This window comes from Grampus griseus, assembly GCF_964374135.1.
Source record: "Grampus griseus genome assembly, chromosome: 9".
Classification (NCBI taxonomy): Eukaryota; Metazoa; Chordata; class Mammalia; order Artiodactyla; family Delphinidae; genus Grampus; species Grampus griseus.
This window is the reverse complement of record NC_139003.1, coordinates 55766644-55785099: the sequence shown is the minus strand read 5'-3', so window position 1 is coordinate 55785099 and position 18456 is coordinate 55766644. Positions and strand designations below refer to the sequence as shown.

General features: G+C 38.6%; 1 pseudogene across 1 annotated transcript; it reads left to right on the top strand.

Annotated features, from left to right (window-relative positions):
* Nucleotides 1–1145: 1145 nt before the first annotated feature.
* On the top strand, nucleotides 1146–18372 carry LOC309827043 (calaxin-like; annotated as a pseudogene). Its single transcript has 6 exons — nucleotides 1146–1203; nucleotides 9431–9586; nucleotides 10567–10667; nucleotides 13155–13303; nucleotides 15409–15513; nucleotides 17930–18372. The product of its transcript is annotated as a calaxin-like (transcript).
* Nucleotides 18373–18456: the final 84 nt, after the last annotated feature.

Genomic DNA, 18456 nt, shown 5'->3' with positions numbered 1-18456 from the left:
TAACTGCAACAAAATTGGTGAATGTCTGAGTAGGAAAATTGAATTTATACCTGGTGCTGTCTTTTTCTGGTGGTTTTGGATTCCTTGGGTTGCCCTTAGTATGTTTAGGTGTTTTAAATACCCTAAGAGTGTCTTGAATTTATTTTATCCAGAGTATAGATTCGTATTCCTCCAGTCAAGATGTGTTAAAAGCCTATTGCCTAATTTTCTTTAATTTTACAGAGAACAATAGACTAGCCACTAAGAACAGTTATTAAAAATTGTCAGTTTTCAACTTAAAATCTATGAACGTTTGGTATTTCCTTAAACGTTTGGGGAAACTTTTTTTTTCCCCCAGTTGTATTTGCCTTATTTTAAAATTTGTTTTTATGTGTTATTTAAAATTTAGTAAGAATACAGTGTCCTAAATTCTAAAAATCATTTTTGTACCTTTTTTTTGCCTTGCCACAGTGAAGGCCAGCAGACATACACAAGAAGATGTTTGTTCTTTATACCAGGATTTGACAATGGACATGAGAACAGTTGCCATCTTGCCCAGCTTTGGCATAATCATACCATGTTTTCCTAACCAGTCAGTCAGATAAGTTGGAGGGGTAAACGTGAGGGGTTTTACATTTCTCTAGAAGCTCCCAGATTGAGGCCTTTGTTTGCTTATTATGAGAAGGTGCTTGGTTAGAGTTTTCAAAGGAGGTTATAACCTTTGAAGGAGCTCTTCGTAGCCTGAGAAGTTATTTTATTTCTACTTAAAGAATCAGGTCTTTATAGTCTTACTTAGTTATTATGTGTTCATCCGTAAACATTTTCAACTCTAGAATTTGTGCTCAAGAAGTATAAGTGGCAATAATATCAAATACCACTTTAAATGGTGTTTAGCCCCAAAGAAGAGATAAATGTTGGAATTGCTGTAATATTTCAGATCACATCATTAATGAAATCACTGCATTTATACTGAGTGGTAACAATCATTGTTGCATATTTTTCCAATTACTTGAGAACCTTCTGTGTTTGGTTGCTGGAATGTTGCCATGGTCACGTTCTGTGCTGGGTATGGAGTGGTGCACTGTGGAATCAGTGGCAACCCAGGACACCCAGGCTTGGAATTAGGCTATCAGAGAAGTCTGCATTGTGTTGAAGCCACACTTGACATGGACCAGAAGGTTCTGAAGAAACTAGTGGAATCCATCAGTAATACTGTCAAGAGCTGTAAGTACTGACCAAATATCCAGCACTGCCTGAACATATTCAATCAAATAGAAACGTTGGTAGACATACTAGTTGGACCTTAACAAGTGCTTTGTAACCCCCCAGAAGTAGAGTTGCTCTATTTTCTATCTAGTATTTTGGCCATTTAAAAAAAATAGTTAGCAAGTGAATGATTATCCCTGCACTTACTCTGAAAATATTTTAATCATCAGATGTCCTAAAATATACTGCATACGTGGGAAGACTAGCATGAGAATTTACATGACATCATAAATGCTAAAGGATTATCAGCCAACCAAGTACTGATTTTATTAATGGTCTGAAATTTAACCAGAGATTCCAAAGTATAAAGGTGTACTTTGGCAACTTCCCTGAGTTCTCTGGCACAAAAGCCATAGAGGCAGATGATTGCTGTACTTCACAGTGTTGATAGAGATACATAAGATAGTTCAAATGTTGAAGAAAGATGGTGCTTTTGCACATGGCAAGTGTTTATTAAAGCTAAGCTAACTTAACAGATTTTTTTAGGAATCCTTGCCCTGCCAGACCTTAAAAAGTAATCCTGTGAATATTTGTTTCTCAAGCCCGGCCACAAGCAATCCTGACTGATAATTCTAAGAATTTGTTTTTATACTTTAAGGAAATTACTTTTATTTCAGCCGGCTTTACAGCCTCATTATTGGGTGCTTCCATTTTCCATTGTGTGACCTTGGCAGGATAGTCACCACCTTGTCTGAGAATCTCATTGTGGACATAATTCAGTTTTTTCTTTTCTCAGTTGGATTTTAAATGATCTAAGCTCCTCAAGCACTTCTGGGCCCTGTTTTCCCATCGTGCTGTTATACTACCCTTTAAAATCCATCTGGCAGATTTAGCCAATATTGAATATAGTAAGAAATGCCTGCTGTCATGTGCTACTTTCTTAACAGCCTGAGTTTTATAACATTCAAAAGGAAATTTTGCATGCTTGAAAAATCTGACTCCTCTCCCCATCCTAATGAAATTATTTTTAGCAGTGTCTGCTACCCATATGTGTGTTTAATACCGTTATTTGTTATTTGAAAGCAGTTTCTGAAATAGTCTGTAGATATGAGTATGTAATACTTGATGAGACCCATATCCCTTATAGTCTTCTACAAAGAAGATAACTTATAGCTGTTTGAAAAAAGGAATAAGTTGCATTCCTTTCTTTTTCCAAAGTTTTTGACACTTAACTGATTTTTAAGTTATTGTTGAAAGTTCAGGCCCTAAATACTGAAACATAGCTATTGACCAGTATAGCCAGATTACTAGATTTCTAACAGCTGATGTTTATTGAGCTCTTCGTTGGCAAGACAGTGCAAAATGGTTTATGTTCATCATCTTTATTCTCAGAACAAACCCAGTGAGGTAGGGGAAGTTATCCATGTTTTCAGGTGAGGAAACCTCATCTTAGATTGTTTGTGTAAAGCTAACAGTGGACTTTTCTTGTTGAGGCCAAGCTAGTCTGATGCAGAGTCTGCACTCTGTTTATTTTTCAAATTAATCCTACTGATCAGCATTATAGTCCCTTATGGTCTTTCTGTACAGTGTTTTCCCATAGTAAGGGGACTATTAAAATTTGTTCAAATCAGTTTAGTTCTTGAGTCCTTCTAGTTGAGACCAGGATAGACACTGGTCCTCTCATGACTAGAATTTGGTTGTTAATGGGTAGGAGAGGGAAGGACTAGAAAGCTAGTGCTGCCTTGACCTTCTCAAGAAGGAACTGTCTTTATTTCTCTTGGTGTACAAAGTTCTAATAATTGCTCTATGTGGCAGAAAGTTGAAGTGATTTTTCCTGGGCTTTGCTTTAGAGCTTCTTGTTAGTCCCTCATGTGCCACATGGCCTCTTTCAGTCCAAGCCACTACCATTGCATACTCTCCTCTCAGATCCTCAGCCGGTTTATCCTCAGTCCAGTAGCTACATTTGACTATTCAAATGTAAATTAAAATTAGGTAGAACTTAAAATCCAGTTTTGGTCACACAAACCATTTTTCAGGGCTTAGCAGCCACATGTGGGTTGTGGCTACCAAATTAGACAGCACAGACAGAGAATATTTCCATCATCTCGGAAAGTTCTGTTAGACAATGCTGCTCTGGAGTCATGCAAATAAATCTATTTCCTTTTCCAAATAATAGCCCTAATCTGGTGGGAGAGGCAGATAATTACCTCAGGGTGTAGTGCATGGCTTCATGGTGTGTGTAACCTATGTGTTCTCATAGGGCCCCATGCTTAGTTTAATGCTCTGCTAACACTGACTTAAAATTAATTTTTTAAATAAGAGGCCTGCATTTTGATTTTGCATTGGGCCCACAAATTCTGTAGTTGACACTGGCCACGTACCTCTTATTTGTAGTATGGTAGGAGTATTTCCACCATCAGAATCACCTAAAGGTTTATACTGAAGATGTAGATCCCGGAGTACCACCCTTAGTATAGTACAAAAAAATCTCTGGAAGTGGGGCCAGGCGTCCAGATTGTTAGCTCTGTGTGTTCTTAGACACTGAAGTTTGAGGGTCCTGATCAGAATTGTCTTTTCCACTTGAAACTTCAGTTCTGTCAGCCAAATGTCAGTCCCGGTTTGATTGATGGTGAGTTGGGAATTGACCCAGTCTTTTCCACACAGATTGTCATTTTTACACTTAGGTACATTAATGAACTTTTTAAAAGATAAGCGAAGAACTTTAAAATTATTCCTAGTAATTTCATGTGGTTTGATTCAACTGATCATTTTGGCATCTCAAGGTTACTCTGGAGCTTGACTCTCATCCAGCGTATTCCTTAACTTCTCCAGTTTACAAGTGATTGCTTATCATTTATTTAGCAAACATGTATGAGAGCCTTCCACTGTACTAGGCACTACTGGTTACTGAATAGATATTAACATAAGAATAAGATTTTGCTAAAATCCCAAGTGTTTTGTGAACTGCATTTCTCTGATCCATTCTTATCAAGTAGAGGAAATAGTTAAATGTAGTATGATTCGACCTTGTGAATTCATGAGCCTGTCTTTTCTGAGCACTCATGAGTTTTTAATACAACTGATCATCTCCTTTAGGACTCAGCCCAGGAGCACCTAAGGGCCCATTAGTCCAGTATTTGGCTTTTTCTGTATTTGTGAGACCTAACATGGGCCATGATGTGTGCATACGTAGGTTAGTGTACGTACATATTTCCTAGCTATGTCTACTAAACAGGCTTAGAAATATTAGCACCCCAATAGTGATTAGCATACCCAGTGACTAGACCTTGGTTTCTAAATACCAAACTAATAAAAGAACCAGATTTCCTTGAAAAAATAGCTGAACAGAGCATAAAGGAAAAACCTACACTACTCCTGCTTTAACACTACTACCATACTCAACAGTTCTCCAACTGTGTGGGGGTTTCTCCCAGCAAACAGTTCTCTGTGACATTAGCTGGGTGTCCCTACAATTTAACTCAATTCTGACACTACCTGGAGAGTGTCAGATTCTACCGGTTAAGAGTTCAGTCCTACAAGACTGCTTCTCACCAGATGCCAATCACAAGTCCAGGTTGTTACCTGTGCTTCTGACCAACTGGCTATCAATCCGAGGTTCATACGACCCCCTCCTTGTGTTCAGTTAGTTTGCTGGAGCAGCTTACGGAACTCAGGAAAGCAGTTTACTCTCTAGATTACCAATTTATTGTAAAAGGATATAATTGGGAATAGCCAGATGGAAGAGATGCATAGGGCAAGGTATGTGGTAAGGGGTGTAGTTTCCAGGCTCTCTCCAGGCACCTTTGTGTGGTCACCAACCCAGAAGCTCCCCGAACCCCATTCTTTGGGGATTTTTATGGAGGCTTTATCACATAGGCATGATAGATCATTAACTCAATTTCCAGCCCCCCTCTGGAGAAGGGGTGGGGGCAGGACTAAAAGTTCCAAGCTTTTGAACATAGCTTGGTTTTTCTGGTGACCAGCTCCCATCCAGGAACAACCAGCAGTCACCTCATTAGAACAAAAGACATTGCTATCAACAAGGAAATGGCTAAGGGATTTAGGAGCTCTGTGCCAGGAACCAAGGGCCTAGACCTATTTTTTTTTTCCTGTTATCTCATGCAGGGATGATACAAGATGAGCCTGGCAAGTAGTGCCAGAAAGCAAGGGAGTGTTGCAAAAGCAAAAGGATGAGGGTATGTGAAAGAGGAGTCAACTTGAAAACTCCCAATGGCCAAAGCTGAAACAATTTGGGCAGCAAAATTAGTAGCACAGTATTGGTCTAAAATAAATATATGTGACTGCATACTGAAAGAATTGAATAAATGGAAAAGAGACAAATCTTCCTTAGAATAAATTAATAGTATAAATACTTTCCTAAGAAGTGGAGCTTACTTCCCTTTACCTTGAGAGACTGGCTTCTAAAGACTAGATGATGGAAAGGGAAAGTAGTATCAATAGATTCAGTGGAGAAACCTGTAGACTCACTTAACCGAGTGATCGAGGTTATCAGCAGTGATAGGTCATGTTATTGATAATACCGTGTATCTCCTGATACATGACAAGAACAGCACTTGTAGTATTATTCCCCAAAACACAGTCTAATCAGGAAAACGTTAGGCAAACCTAAATTGAACTTATGCAAAGTAAAAAATGTCAAGGTCATAAAGAGGATTAAGACTGAAAACTCACAGGTTGGTGGAGACATGACAACCAAATGGATCCTGGATAGGATCCTAGAACAAAAAAAAAGGACATTAGTGGAAAAACTGGTAAAATCTGTAATTTAGTTAATGATAATGTGCCAACGTTAGTGTTTTAGTTTTTTTTGTTTTGTTTTTATTTATTTTATTTATTTTTGCCTGTGTTGGGTCTTCGTTGCTGCGCGCGGGCTTTCTCTAGTTGCGGCAAGCGGGGGCTACTCTTCGTTGCAGTGTGCACGGGCTTCTCACTGCAGTGGCTTCTCTTGTTGCAGAGCACTGGCTCTGGGCACGCGGGCTTCAGTAGTTGTGGCAGGAGGGCTCAGTAGTTGCGGCTCACGGGCTCTAGAGCGCAGGCTCAGTAGCTGTGGTGCGTGGGCTTAGTTGCTCCGCGGCATGTGGGATCTTCCTGGACCAGGGCTCGAGCCCATGTCCCCTGCATTGGCAGACGGATTCTTAACCACTGCGCCACCAGGGAAGCCCAGTGTTTTAGTTTTGACAAATGCACCATGGTTATGTTGTTAACATAAGATGTTAACAGGGAGAAACAGCGAAGAGCCCTACTATTGCATCTCTTACGTAAATTAAAATTATTCCAAGCTAAAAAGTTTAATAAATAACACGGGCCAATCTAACATATCAACACCATTCTCATTACCCACAATTTCTCAAGTATCATTTACAGTGGTTCCTTGACCACATGTGTAAGGTCTTTAGATATAATGAAATGTGAGTTGTATGGATAAAACTCAGAAAAATTTACTAGCTTCTGCAGATTGTGTATAAAATCCTTGATTGTTTTGTTTGATGACTTGTCGGTATTTAACCCAGAGCAGCTGCTGACTGAAACCTCGCTTTCTTCGGGGATCCATTTTCACAATGCTGTTGCACTCAGATGTTGATTCTCCATCAGAGTTGAGCAGGGCTAGTTTCAGGAAAGCATTAATATACTATGCACTCCATACAGTGTGTCCACACCTGAGGTTCTTTTTTCTTCATATTCCATAAAAGAAAAAAAAACACTTTCCAAGTTTTTGTCCTCAGAGCACCCCCTTCTATGACCAAGTCTTGAAATTTCCACCATACTCTTGGTTAAAATGGTCAAAAATCCATTTTGACCATTTATTTCCACCATACTCTTGGTTAAAATGGTCAAAAATCCTCCTAGTTTCAAGTGAAGGAGACACAAACCCCATCTTTCTAAAGGAGGGGTATCAAAAGTCTATCGTAAGAAGAGCATATGAGATGGGATAGATTGTTAAAATCGTCTTTGGGAAAATACAACCTGTCACATCTGGATTCACCATTTGTAAGGTAGTTTCAAGAATCTACTGCCAAAGTGATCTTCCTTAAATGCAAATCTGATCCTGTTAACTTGCCAGCCAAAATTTTTCAGTAAGCCCCTCGTAAAGTCAAACAATTCTGCCACCTGGCCACACCAAACTTTGTGGCTCTCCGAACATGCCTCCCTGCCTTCAAGCTGCCTCCTCTAGCAAATGCTTACTCCTTTGATGGCTTTAGCTCAAGTGACATCTCTTCCTGGAGCCCCTTCTTAATCTCTTATCGCCTCCCCCCTGTTGATGATGCCTTTCTTTGGGTCACTACCAAACACCATCAAGCCTAGTGTTTGTGATACTTCATTGCACTTTTATCTCTTGACCAAAGTGTAATAACTTTGAGGGCAGGAACCATGGTGTATTCATTGCCTGGTTCATGGCAGGCCCTTAATAAATGCTTATTCGATGGATAAAAATTACCTTTATGTCAAATTTGGAGCTATGTGTGAAGCCTGCGAACCTAATTCAGTTCATAAAATAATATTACGAGGTACCTTTGTAATCGCTTATTCTATAGATTTATCAACCATTACCCTAAGAGTCAAGTCATTCTCTGACCATATTAGAAACCCTAATGTAAACTGCATATTTGCTAGGGGTTCTCATTGGTTTCGGATGGGTAACTTGAAATCATCTCAAAGAAAAAAATCTAAAAATATGTCTTTGCCCCCACCTCCCCCCGCCAAAAAAAAAAGGGAGGGAGGAAAAGGAAGAGAAAAAATAGTAATAATAACCAGCTTTCCCTCCTAACTCTTTTAGTTCTCTCGAATAATCTTTAATTCATAGAATCAGACTTGTAGAACCTGAAGGAATCTCAGAGATCATCTAGGATAATACCCAAATTTTATAGGTGAGGACTTGAGGCATAAACAAGCTGAATTGTCCTAAGTCAGCTATATAGGATAAGAAATGGAAGTGGAACCCAGATACTTAAGTCTAGCCAAGCCACGAAGCCTAATCCCTTTGTTTTCTGTCCTGACAGTGCATTAGAATCACTGTGTGCTGCTTAAGCAGCATCTCGGGCTCCCTACCTGCTTTCTGACTTCATTTCCACCTCCCTAGCCAAAGCCCTATCACTCCAAGCCTGACTTCTATGCTTCCAGTTTTCCCCTTCAATACAACTTCACCAGATGTGTTTCTTAAACCACTCCTCAGCCCTTAGAGCATAGAAGAATCAGCTGAGCTCTTGTTTCAAAGCTAACCCCTAGGCCCACTGTTAGCAATTCTGATTTAGGAGGTCTGGGGCAAGGCCTGATAATCTGCATATTTAACAAGTATTTAACAAGCCATGCGGGGGGATGATTTTGACGCAGAGGGTCCAAAGATGACACCATGAGAAACCCTGCTCCAGTAAAATAAATGTTAATCCTCTGACTAGGTATTCAAGGCCCTCTACCATCAGCCTGTCCTCTTCAATCTTGCTTTTCACTTCTTCCCAACTTGCTGTGCTCCCAATAAAAAGTGTTCTACCTGAACCCCAATTCTTCCTCTTTCCTTTACTCATGTAATTCCTCTTCCTGGAAGTCTCCACTTCTTTACCACCTTCAATACATTCCTTCCTGTATAAATACTATACATTCTTCAAGGCCCATTTCGAAGTCTACTCCCATGAAAAAAGCACAACTCTTCTTTCCCATACTGATTCCTCTTCATATGTCTATAGTGGTGAGTGTTATACCACATAATTTATTATTTATATACTGTCTATGAGAGTTCTAAGTAAAGCCTGTCTTGATTGTGTGAGCTCTTAAGTAGCAAGTCCATGTCATACTTTTTTTTTTTTTTTTTTTTTGGCTGCGTTGGGTCTTCATTGCTGCACAGGCTTTCTCTAGCTGTGGTGAGCAGGGGCTACTCCGTTGCGGTGCACGGGCTTCTCATTGCAGTGGCTTCTCTTGTTGCGGAGCACGAGCTCTAGGTGCACGGGCTTCAGTAGTTGTGGCACACGGGCTCAGTAGTTGTGGCGCACGGCTTAGTTGCTCCGCGGCATGTGGGATCTTTCCAGAGCAGGGATCGAACACGTGTCCCCTGCATTGGCAGGCGGATTCTTAACCACTGCACCACCAAGGAAGTCCCTGTCACACTTTTTTAAATCACTAGAGCATCTAGAATCATAGGAACAAAATAGCTGCTTAGTAAAATATATTTAATTGGGTTGGAGAACTCAGTGGTTAAATCTAAGTTGTATCCATTTGTATTTTCATTTTACAGTAAAAAAAAGTGAAGTAGAGTGTCTCATAAGAATTTTTCACAGCTTGGTGGAAAGAGCTGTTGTAAGACTTGATAACACTGGACTAGATCATAACACATTTCGAGCCATCCTGCACAGCATATTTGGAATGACTGATGATATGCTAATGAATAGGGGTAAGAAGTCATGGAGACTGAAATGGGCCAAGCTGAGATGACAAATATGTATATATTTATTTATATATATATGTTAATACATGGCAAGTTTTCACCAAAGACTTTGCATTTTTCAATACCAGAATTAGACGATTCTGGTAGTGCTACCAATTTAAAACAGTAAATTTGATTTGATTGTGAGGATGGTTTTTAATATAAACTCACTCAGAATTTCATACTTCATAGCTATACCATTTTGAGAAAGAACCAGTAATGACCTAAATAAGCTAGCAGTATTGATTTTTTTTAAAAGATAAGCTTGTGGTTTCAATTGTGTTTGGAGTCATATGCTGTGTAGACATGTAAATTATTTACTTCTTCAGCACAAAAAAAATGAGAATTACTCATTATATTGAAAAAAATCAATGAAACAATTTTATTTTCAGAATAGGAAATTTAATGTGATCCAGTCAGTTTCACTAACAGATTTTTAGTGTTCAACTTGATATGTCTTGATGTATGTATACACCATTGAAACCATAACCATAATGAAAATAATTAATATATCTATCACCCCCAAAAGAGTCAATAATATTTTATAGGATAATTCTAAGATTTCACTGGTAATTTAAAAAATAATGTGTTATTTTGGTAATTTATCTTTAGGTATTATACAGATTCTTTAGAACAGGATTTTGCCACTCTTTAGAATAAAAATTATCACATTGATTATCCCTACTGTTGGTCTTTTTTTGCTGATAGTAACTGTACAAAACATCACAAGTGAAGCTCATAATTGACCATGGAGGAGAATGGCTTCTTTCTATAAAAATCTGTTGGAAATACATTTCCAGTAATTTTGACTCTTTCAAGAAAGATTGTGTCAAAAACTTTTTTCCCCCTCATTTTGGGAGGAAAGATTTTTTTAATCTCTTAATAATACTCTTGAATTATAAAATAGCTATAAATTACAATACACTTACACGTTCTTTTTCCTTCAGTATTTTTTGCATTTGAGAAAGACATAACTACATAAATGTGAAAGAGTGTGTTAAAGGATTATCAGTGTTTTTTCGAGGGACTTTTGAAGAAAAGCTGAAGTGTAAGATTTCTATGTTATTATTAACTTAGTAATATATATTGTCAATTTTGTATTAGTTAATCCTTATATTTATTTATTTTGGCTGCGTTGGGTCTTCGTTGCTGCTTGTGGGCTTTCTCTAGTTGTGCTGAGCGGGGGCCACTCTTCACTGTTGGACACGGGTTTCTCATTGCGGTGGTCTCTCTTTGTTGCGGGGCACGGGCTCTAGGCACTTGGGCTTCAGTTGTGACACACAGGCTCAGTAGTTGTGGCTGGTGGGCTCTAGAGCACAGGCTCAGTAATTGTGGCGCACGGACTTAGTTGCTCCGCGGCATGTGGGATCCTCCTGGACCAGGGCTCGAACCCGTGTCCCCTGCATTGGCAGTCGGACCCTCAACCACTGCACCACTAGCGAAGTTCCTAAATATTTTTTTAATATAAATTCATTGTTCTCTATATCGCCCTTGCAAAAATAGTTCATGAGAGTTAAAAAAACAAAAACAAAACACAGATGAAATGGGTGTCCTATTTTATAGGAGAGTCCCTAGATCCGGAGTCTCCAAACACTTCCTTCACTAGTTCTGTAATACCCCAGTGTCACCAGGATGGCTCTTCGGCTTAAGGCCCAGGCAAAGGACAGCAACTGAAGTTCAGGACATGTGCCAACTCTGATCAGCTGGCAAGGCTGAGGTTTCTGGGGCTGCCTCTGGGCTCAGCAGAAAATGGCCTTGAATATGGGGCAGCATATAGTTCACAGTGAGGCTATTCCTTGTCTTTCCATCAGAGAAAATGTGAGGGATTGACACAAAACACGATAAAACACACAACCCTCAGACACCAATACTCTAGTGTTAGACTAAAAAGAGAGGAAAGAAGGCTGAGACAGTGAAAGAGGAAAGAAGGCTGAGACAGTGAAAGCCCAGAGGAAGGAGGGTTATAAAGGGAGTTTCCTACAGAAAAGGACCAGGGATTCCAAAGACAAAGATCTCCCAGTTCACAATTTTGTAGGAACAGCTCTGGCCTCACCTCACCCTTACCATTGATGTGACGTATATTATCTGTGTTTTACACCTCCTGTGCCAGGATTTGGGGTGTGAAACCCTGGAAAGAGAATAGGAACAATTTTAAGTAGCAGTTTTCAAGGGAGCAAATTGCTTAAAGTGTCAAATTACTTAAGAAAAGAATGCAGAGTTCTGAGTATATAAGGAAATTTTTATCCCTTCTTGTTCTTCCACTTGAATTTGGATTTGGGATGTTCAAAAGATCTCTAAATTAAACACACGTTTCAAAAATGATAGCAACATTTTAAAAACTCACCAACTTTATTTGACATTTATGACTTTTTTGTTTCTCTGTTTTGTGGGGGGGGGTTCCTTTTTTTCTTTTCTCTTTTTTTTTTTTTTTTTTGCTTTTTTAAAAAATTGAAGTATAATTGGCATACATTACATAATTCTTTTTTTCTCCTTACAACATTATGTGCTTTTCTTCCCCTACTTTTCTCCAATCTAATTTTTCATGGGATAACACGTATATATAGTTGTCACTTAAGTTTCTTATAGTTGCAGTGTTCTTATACAGAAGTCTCACTGAGAAATGAAAAGTTAAGTTTCGTGGTTGTAAATTCTTGTGAAAGTGGTCGTGACATAATGCAGCTAGACATGATTGAATAGCATCACACTATCAAGAATTTTTTCCTCCTCTAATCCCACTTCCTAAAAATGTTTCATATACATTTCAAGATATGTTAATTTGGGGAAAATACTACTTCTAGTAGGGTTGTGTCACAAACTCATATATGCTATATATTGGAGAAATGCAACAAAAGACAGAATTAATCTGATGCTTTGGAATTTTATACCTGGTTTTTTTTCTCCCCCGCTTCGTCCCTTCCTATCTTTCTCCTGCTCTCTCTCCCTCCCTCCCTCCTTCCCTCCCTTCCTTCCTGTCCTAAAACATTTAACTAGATTACAAACTCCACAAGAACTCCTTCACTGTTATATTCCCAGGACCTGAGTAAGGTCATTTGTGGGATGAATGAGTGAACTGTAGTAGTGCTTACACAGTGCAATGGAAGTCATGGAAATCACTCTCTAGGGAGAGATGGATCATTTTGGATAGTGCAGATGGGTAGACCCCAAGGAGGTGACAGACTCACTACCCAAATATATTGAAAAATGTTCTTTGTCAATGATATAGTGAAGTGTACACACTAGTTTTTGCATTCTGTAAGAAGGACATTATAACATTAAGATACACACATATTTATATGTATATGTGTATATATATATATATATGCACTATATATGTATGTGTAAATTCTTTCTTTTCATATCCCCAGGGGTATTTAATCTTGTGGAAAGATTTATAAAATTCCTCCACTATGTAGAATATAGGTTGTATAAATTGTTTTTGTCCTTCTTTAATTACATATTGAAATAACTAAGGAGAAGACTAATGACATTTTAACTGTTCTTATCCAAGTCTTTAAATTTCGTATGCTTTAAAAAGTCTGTTTTGAAGTTTACTGTTTCAATGGTGATGGTTACATTTCTCGAGAGAAAACGTTTGACATGTTGAACAGTCTACACTAACAGTCACCTGAAGAAGATACTGATGAAGGAATAAACGAGTTGGTGGATATAACACTGAAGAAAATGGTAAGAATAAAAAAAACTGTAATTCATTATATCTAATCAAATGGATGTTAGATAAAGCTAAAGACGAAGAAATGATTTATTTCCCTACGTAATGAACGTAACCATTATGAGGGCAGGAGTTTGTTCTCTGCTCTATCCATTGCCTAGAACAGTGCCTGGCTGATAGTGGCTACTTAAAAAATACTTATGGAATGCCTGGGTGATTAAATGAATCACTACATTAAATGAATGTTAATTTTATTATTTTAAAATATTTTACTATCAGTAAAACCTCATTATTTGGGAAGTGGGGTGACAGATTCAGTTCTTTTAAAATTGGATGCAAATGTAGTCTGTCTTCATGACTTTTGCTCTCTAATCCATCTAAACACTCATTATAAAGTAATAATAAAAATAGTTGTCCCTTATAAATTGCTTACTATATGCCAAGCCCATCACAGAACTTTAATATATGAACTCATTTTATCCTCAGAACAACTCTATGAAGTTGAAATCATTATCTCTACTTTGCAGATGAGAAAACTGAAGTGCAGATAGGTTTATACAAGGTCATGATAGAAAATGAGGTGCAGAATTCATCTTTCAATGAAACTAATAATACCTCTTTATTATGGACATAGTGATTTCTCTCTTTTTCTTACTGTGACCCTAAACTGGATACCAGTGAAGGTTTATGACTCTAAGGTGGCCCGGGCCCAGCTCACCTCCATTACTTTGGAGCTCGGGAAAGTAACAGATGATGAGGTCTGCCGAGTCTCAGATTCAGCTAACACAGACTTCAGGATGTCCTCTTCCATTAGAAATACTCAAGAGCCATGGCTAAGGCTGAGGGTAGACTTCTTGAGAGACAGTATGCTTCCCACTACCACACCCACCCCCTTCTTTTTTTGAAAGAAAGTTATGGAGTGAATCTTTTTCTGAAAATTATTCAAACCTTTCTTTAAACTAGACTCTCAGCAACACTGATTTAGTTACGCCCAGAAGTGAAAAAACAAGGACCCATTAAATCAAATCCAAATTGGATTAAGCGGTTAAAGGTATTCATAATCTACACACATGCTCCCTCCATGATTTAATCTTCCATAGTCCCTGTCATGAATACTCCATTCCAGGCTGGTCTGTCTTCTTCCTGACTTGCATTCCTGCTTACTGTCATAATCCATGTTGGGCCATTCGTCTGCATTTCCTCCTGACACCTCTCCACCTATCTAGATCCCAAACATCCCTAACGGCCTAACAGTAAGCTGCAAGCTTCTTCTCATGACCCTAGTCCATCTTGAATTGTTACTGTTCTCTCAGTGCCTTGCTCCTTATTAAGCAACTTCACTGTTATACTTTTTACATTATATCCTTATCTCAAGTAAGAGATCCTTTGAGAAACAAAGCTAAAAATTAAGCTTAAAAATCTTTGGCACTTATTTTATCACAAAAGTATTATAATGTATAATGGGCTTCCTCTAATTTTCTTATTTCCCCAATTAGGGTATAAGTCCGTTAGGGACAGAGTTTTTATATGTCTAAGGTAATTCAGGTATCTTAGCCTGCTTGGGCTGCTGTAACAAAATATAGACTGGCTGGCTTAAACAACTGGAATTTATTTCTCACAATTGTAGAAACTGGGATGTCCAAGATTAAGGTGCCAGCAGATTCACTTCCTCACTGAGGGCTCTCTTCCTGCCTTGCTGACAGCCACCTCCTCAATGTGGCCTCACATGGCAGAGAGAGGGAGCTTTGGTCTTTCTCTACTCACAAAGACACTAATAACATGACGGGGCCCTACCTTCATGACCTCATCTAAATCTAATTTACCTCCTGAAGTCCCCCACCTCCAAATATCATCATATTGCAGGGGTTAGAGCTTTTAAGACATGACCTTGGGAGGTGGGGAGAGACAAACATTCAGTTCATACCAGGTATGCCTATTAGACTAATAGGAACAAAGTAAGTGGCCTCCATAAATTAGTACCTTTTGATTTGTGTAAGCAGTGCCTACAGAAGTGTGAACTTACAGTTTGACTTGGTAAAATCTTTTATTCTAGACAGTTATTTTCCATGCAAAATTAAAAACTACTCTATCATTTATCAAGAAATTATCTCCTCTCTAGGATTATGACAGCAATGGCAAGATATCTTTTGCAGACTTTGAAAAAGCAGTGAAAGAAGATAAACTTTTGTTGGAAGTGTTTGGACCATGTTTACCAGAAGCAAAGGTACAGTGCCAGCAGCCAGACTGGTTGAGGGAAAATTTCAAAGGATCAGAAAAGAAATACTTGCTAGACACTTACCTCTGTAGGACTTCAACACACTACTGAAGTTCGGGCAACCATGAAGATCTCAGCCCCATCCTAACATTTGGGACCCAAGACAGTAGTGACTAATTATATTCAAGACCTTTTTTGAGCTTGTAACCACCTTAGCCATACACAATTCCTAATTTCCTGTAAATATTTTCCCCCAAAAAACCCGAGGTATATTGGCTTGCTTAAGGGATAGAACAGTAAATACAGAGTGGATTCAGCAAGTACCCACCATAAACTGCTAGGAGGAAACTTGATCTCTTTCTCTTGTTTGTTGTCAAACAATGAGAATAAATTAAGCTTTTAAAATTTTGGACACGTATAGTACTTTATAGTATTTTATTTGTGCTCATGAAGGATTTTCAAGTATGAATATGACAAAGGTTTTCTAAGCCAGAAGAGTCAGCCTGATAATTAATTTCACTAATTAACATTTCCTTTTTTTTTTTTTTTTTTTGGCGGTACGCAGGCCTCTCACTACTGTGGCCTCTCCCGTTGCGGAGCGCAGGCTCAGCGGCCATGGCTCACAGGCCCAGCTGCTACGCGGCATGTGGGATCTTCCCGGACCAGGGCACGAACCCGCGTCCCCTGCATCAGCAGGCGGACTCTTAACCACTGTGCCACCAGGGAAGCCAACATTTCCTTTCTTAATTCTTCCTTTGACCAACTGTGCTTTGCAAACATGATATAGGAAGAAACTTTTTATTCTCTGCAGTAATTTAGATGGTGATTTTGTGGATGAATTTGCATACTGTTAAGCTATCCTTAGCTATGTCAGCTCATCTAACTTGTCCCGTTGTCGTTTATTCTCACATTTTAATTTTGTCTGGGAACCTGATGGGTGAAAGAGTTCAGAATAATGGACTGGATTGGAGTAATTACTTAGGTTCAGATGGAACACCAATGGTTCTTCAGCTGCTCCCCAAGTGTTCATCTGTAAGCCAGTTATCTAGAGCCTTACTATTCGAAGTGTAGTCTGTGTACCAGCCGCAATGGTATCACCTAGGAACTTGTGAGAAATGCAGAATCTCGGACCCCACCTCAAACCAGCTGAATCAGAGGTTTTGTTTTTGTTTTAAGTGCTTGACACAAGAAAGGTTTATTTTTTCTCATTGTGGTCAAATTTTGTGTATGCTGGCAGGGACAAGGAGGGCTGGCCTTCACACAGTCACAGATCAGGAATCCACTCAAGAACACAGAACCCACTTAGCAGCTCCTCCCTTTAGGGCTATCAGAGAAATTTTTTTTTTAATTGAAGTATAGTTGATTTACAATGTTGTGCTAATTTCTGCTGTATTGTGGTAAAATACACCTATCATAACATTTACCTTCTTAACCAATTTTATGTGTACAGTTCAGTAGTGTTAAGTACATTCATGCTATTCTGCAACCAATCTCGAGAACTCTTCTCATCTTGCACAACTGAAACTCTATACCCATTAAACAACTCCCAATTTCAGCCACCCACCAGCCTCTGCCACCACCATCAGAGTCTGCATTTTAATAAGACAAAAGGTGGAGATTCACAGCACCTTAAAATCTGAGAAGCCTGATCCAGAGAGAAACTTGCTTTTTCCAACTCTATGCTGAGGTGACTAATGTACTTTTTAAACTGAGAGTGCAGCAAAAAGTATAGTTGACCCTTGAACAACACGGGTTCGAACTGTGAGGGTCCACTTGTATGTGGATTTCTTTTTCAATAAATACATACTACAGTACTGCATAATCCATGGTTGGTTGAATCTGAGGATACAAAACAGCACATATGGAGGGCAGACTGTAAAGTTATATGTGGATTTTTGACTGTGTGGAGGGTCAGCAACCCTAACCCCGTGTTGTTCAAAGGTCAACTATATATCTAATTAATTACCTCACAAGGAGGTAGAGCCAGACAGACACCTTGCCTGCAGCTTCTTTTAATACCATCCACAACTAAGTGCCTTCTTAGCAAGTTTGAATCAGTAAGTCATAAATGAAGGTGGAACTTCCTAACCTTTATATTCAAATTCAATCCATTAGGCAAGAGGCCCTTAGGACAGGGAGAAAAACAGACACCATTTTGTATGGGCCTCCTTAGGTTATTGTTATCAGTAAAAAAAAAAAAAAAAAGGAAACAGCCTGGACATACTTGGATTTCCAATTATGTGATGCACTGCCAGGAAAAAAAAAAATGTGGATGTGCTAAAAGTAGTGGTAATAAAAGTCTAGCATTTACAAATACTGATTTGTTTCTGCCATAGATGAAGTAAATTACTCTTTGAAGTTAACTAAAGCATATAAGCTTCTAATTTTAGCTTTGTTCTAATAGTTTAACTTTTTTGCTTTATAGAATTGTCTTGATTTTGAAGCCCTGGCATTCCAACACATCCTGACTTCTAGTTTTTGAATGTGAATTACTCAAAATTATTAAATTCAGAAACAGATCCTGGTTGCCTATATTTACATTATAAAGTTTCTATATTTGCTTCAATTAATTTACATATAGTGATTGCAGTGTGAGAGGTAGTAAGAATGATTTCTGTAATATTAAGTATGGATCAAAATAACATCTATGATAAGTAATGATAAACTAATTAATTAATTTGTTTGTTAAGTTAACCAACAACCTTAGATTTGGGGGCACATATTGTGAATCAGCCATTCACAACCCTCTTTTCTCTTGCTTCCTCAACCACAGAAGTTGGAAACCCAAACATTCAACATCCTAGACTCCTCTATAAGGAACAGCCACGGGCCCAGTTCTAGCCAATAAGATGTAACCAAAGTCACTGGGTGGAACTTCTGGAAAAGTTTTAGTTTTTTTAAGGGACATAATTGGCTGGCATGTATTTTGTCCATGATAAACTAGTTTTAAAA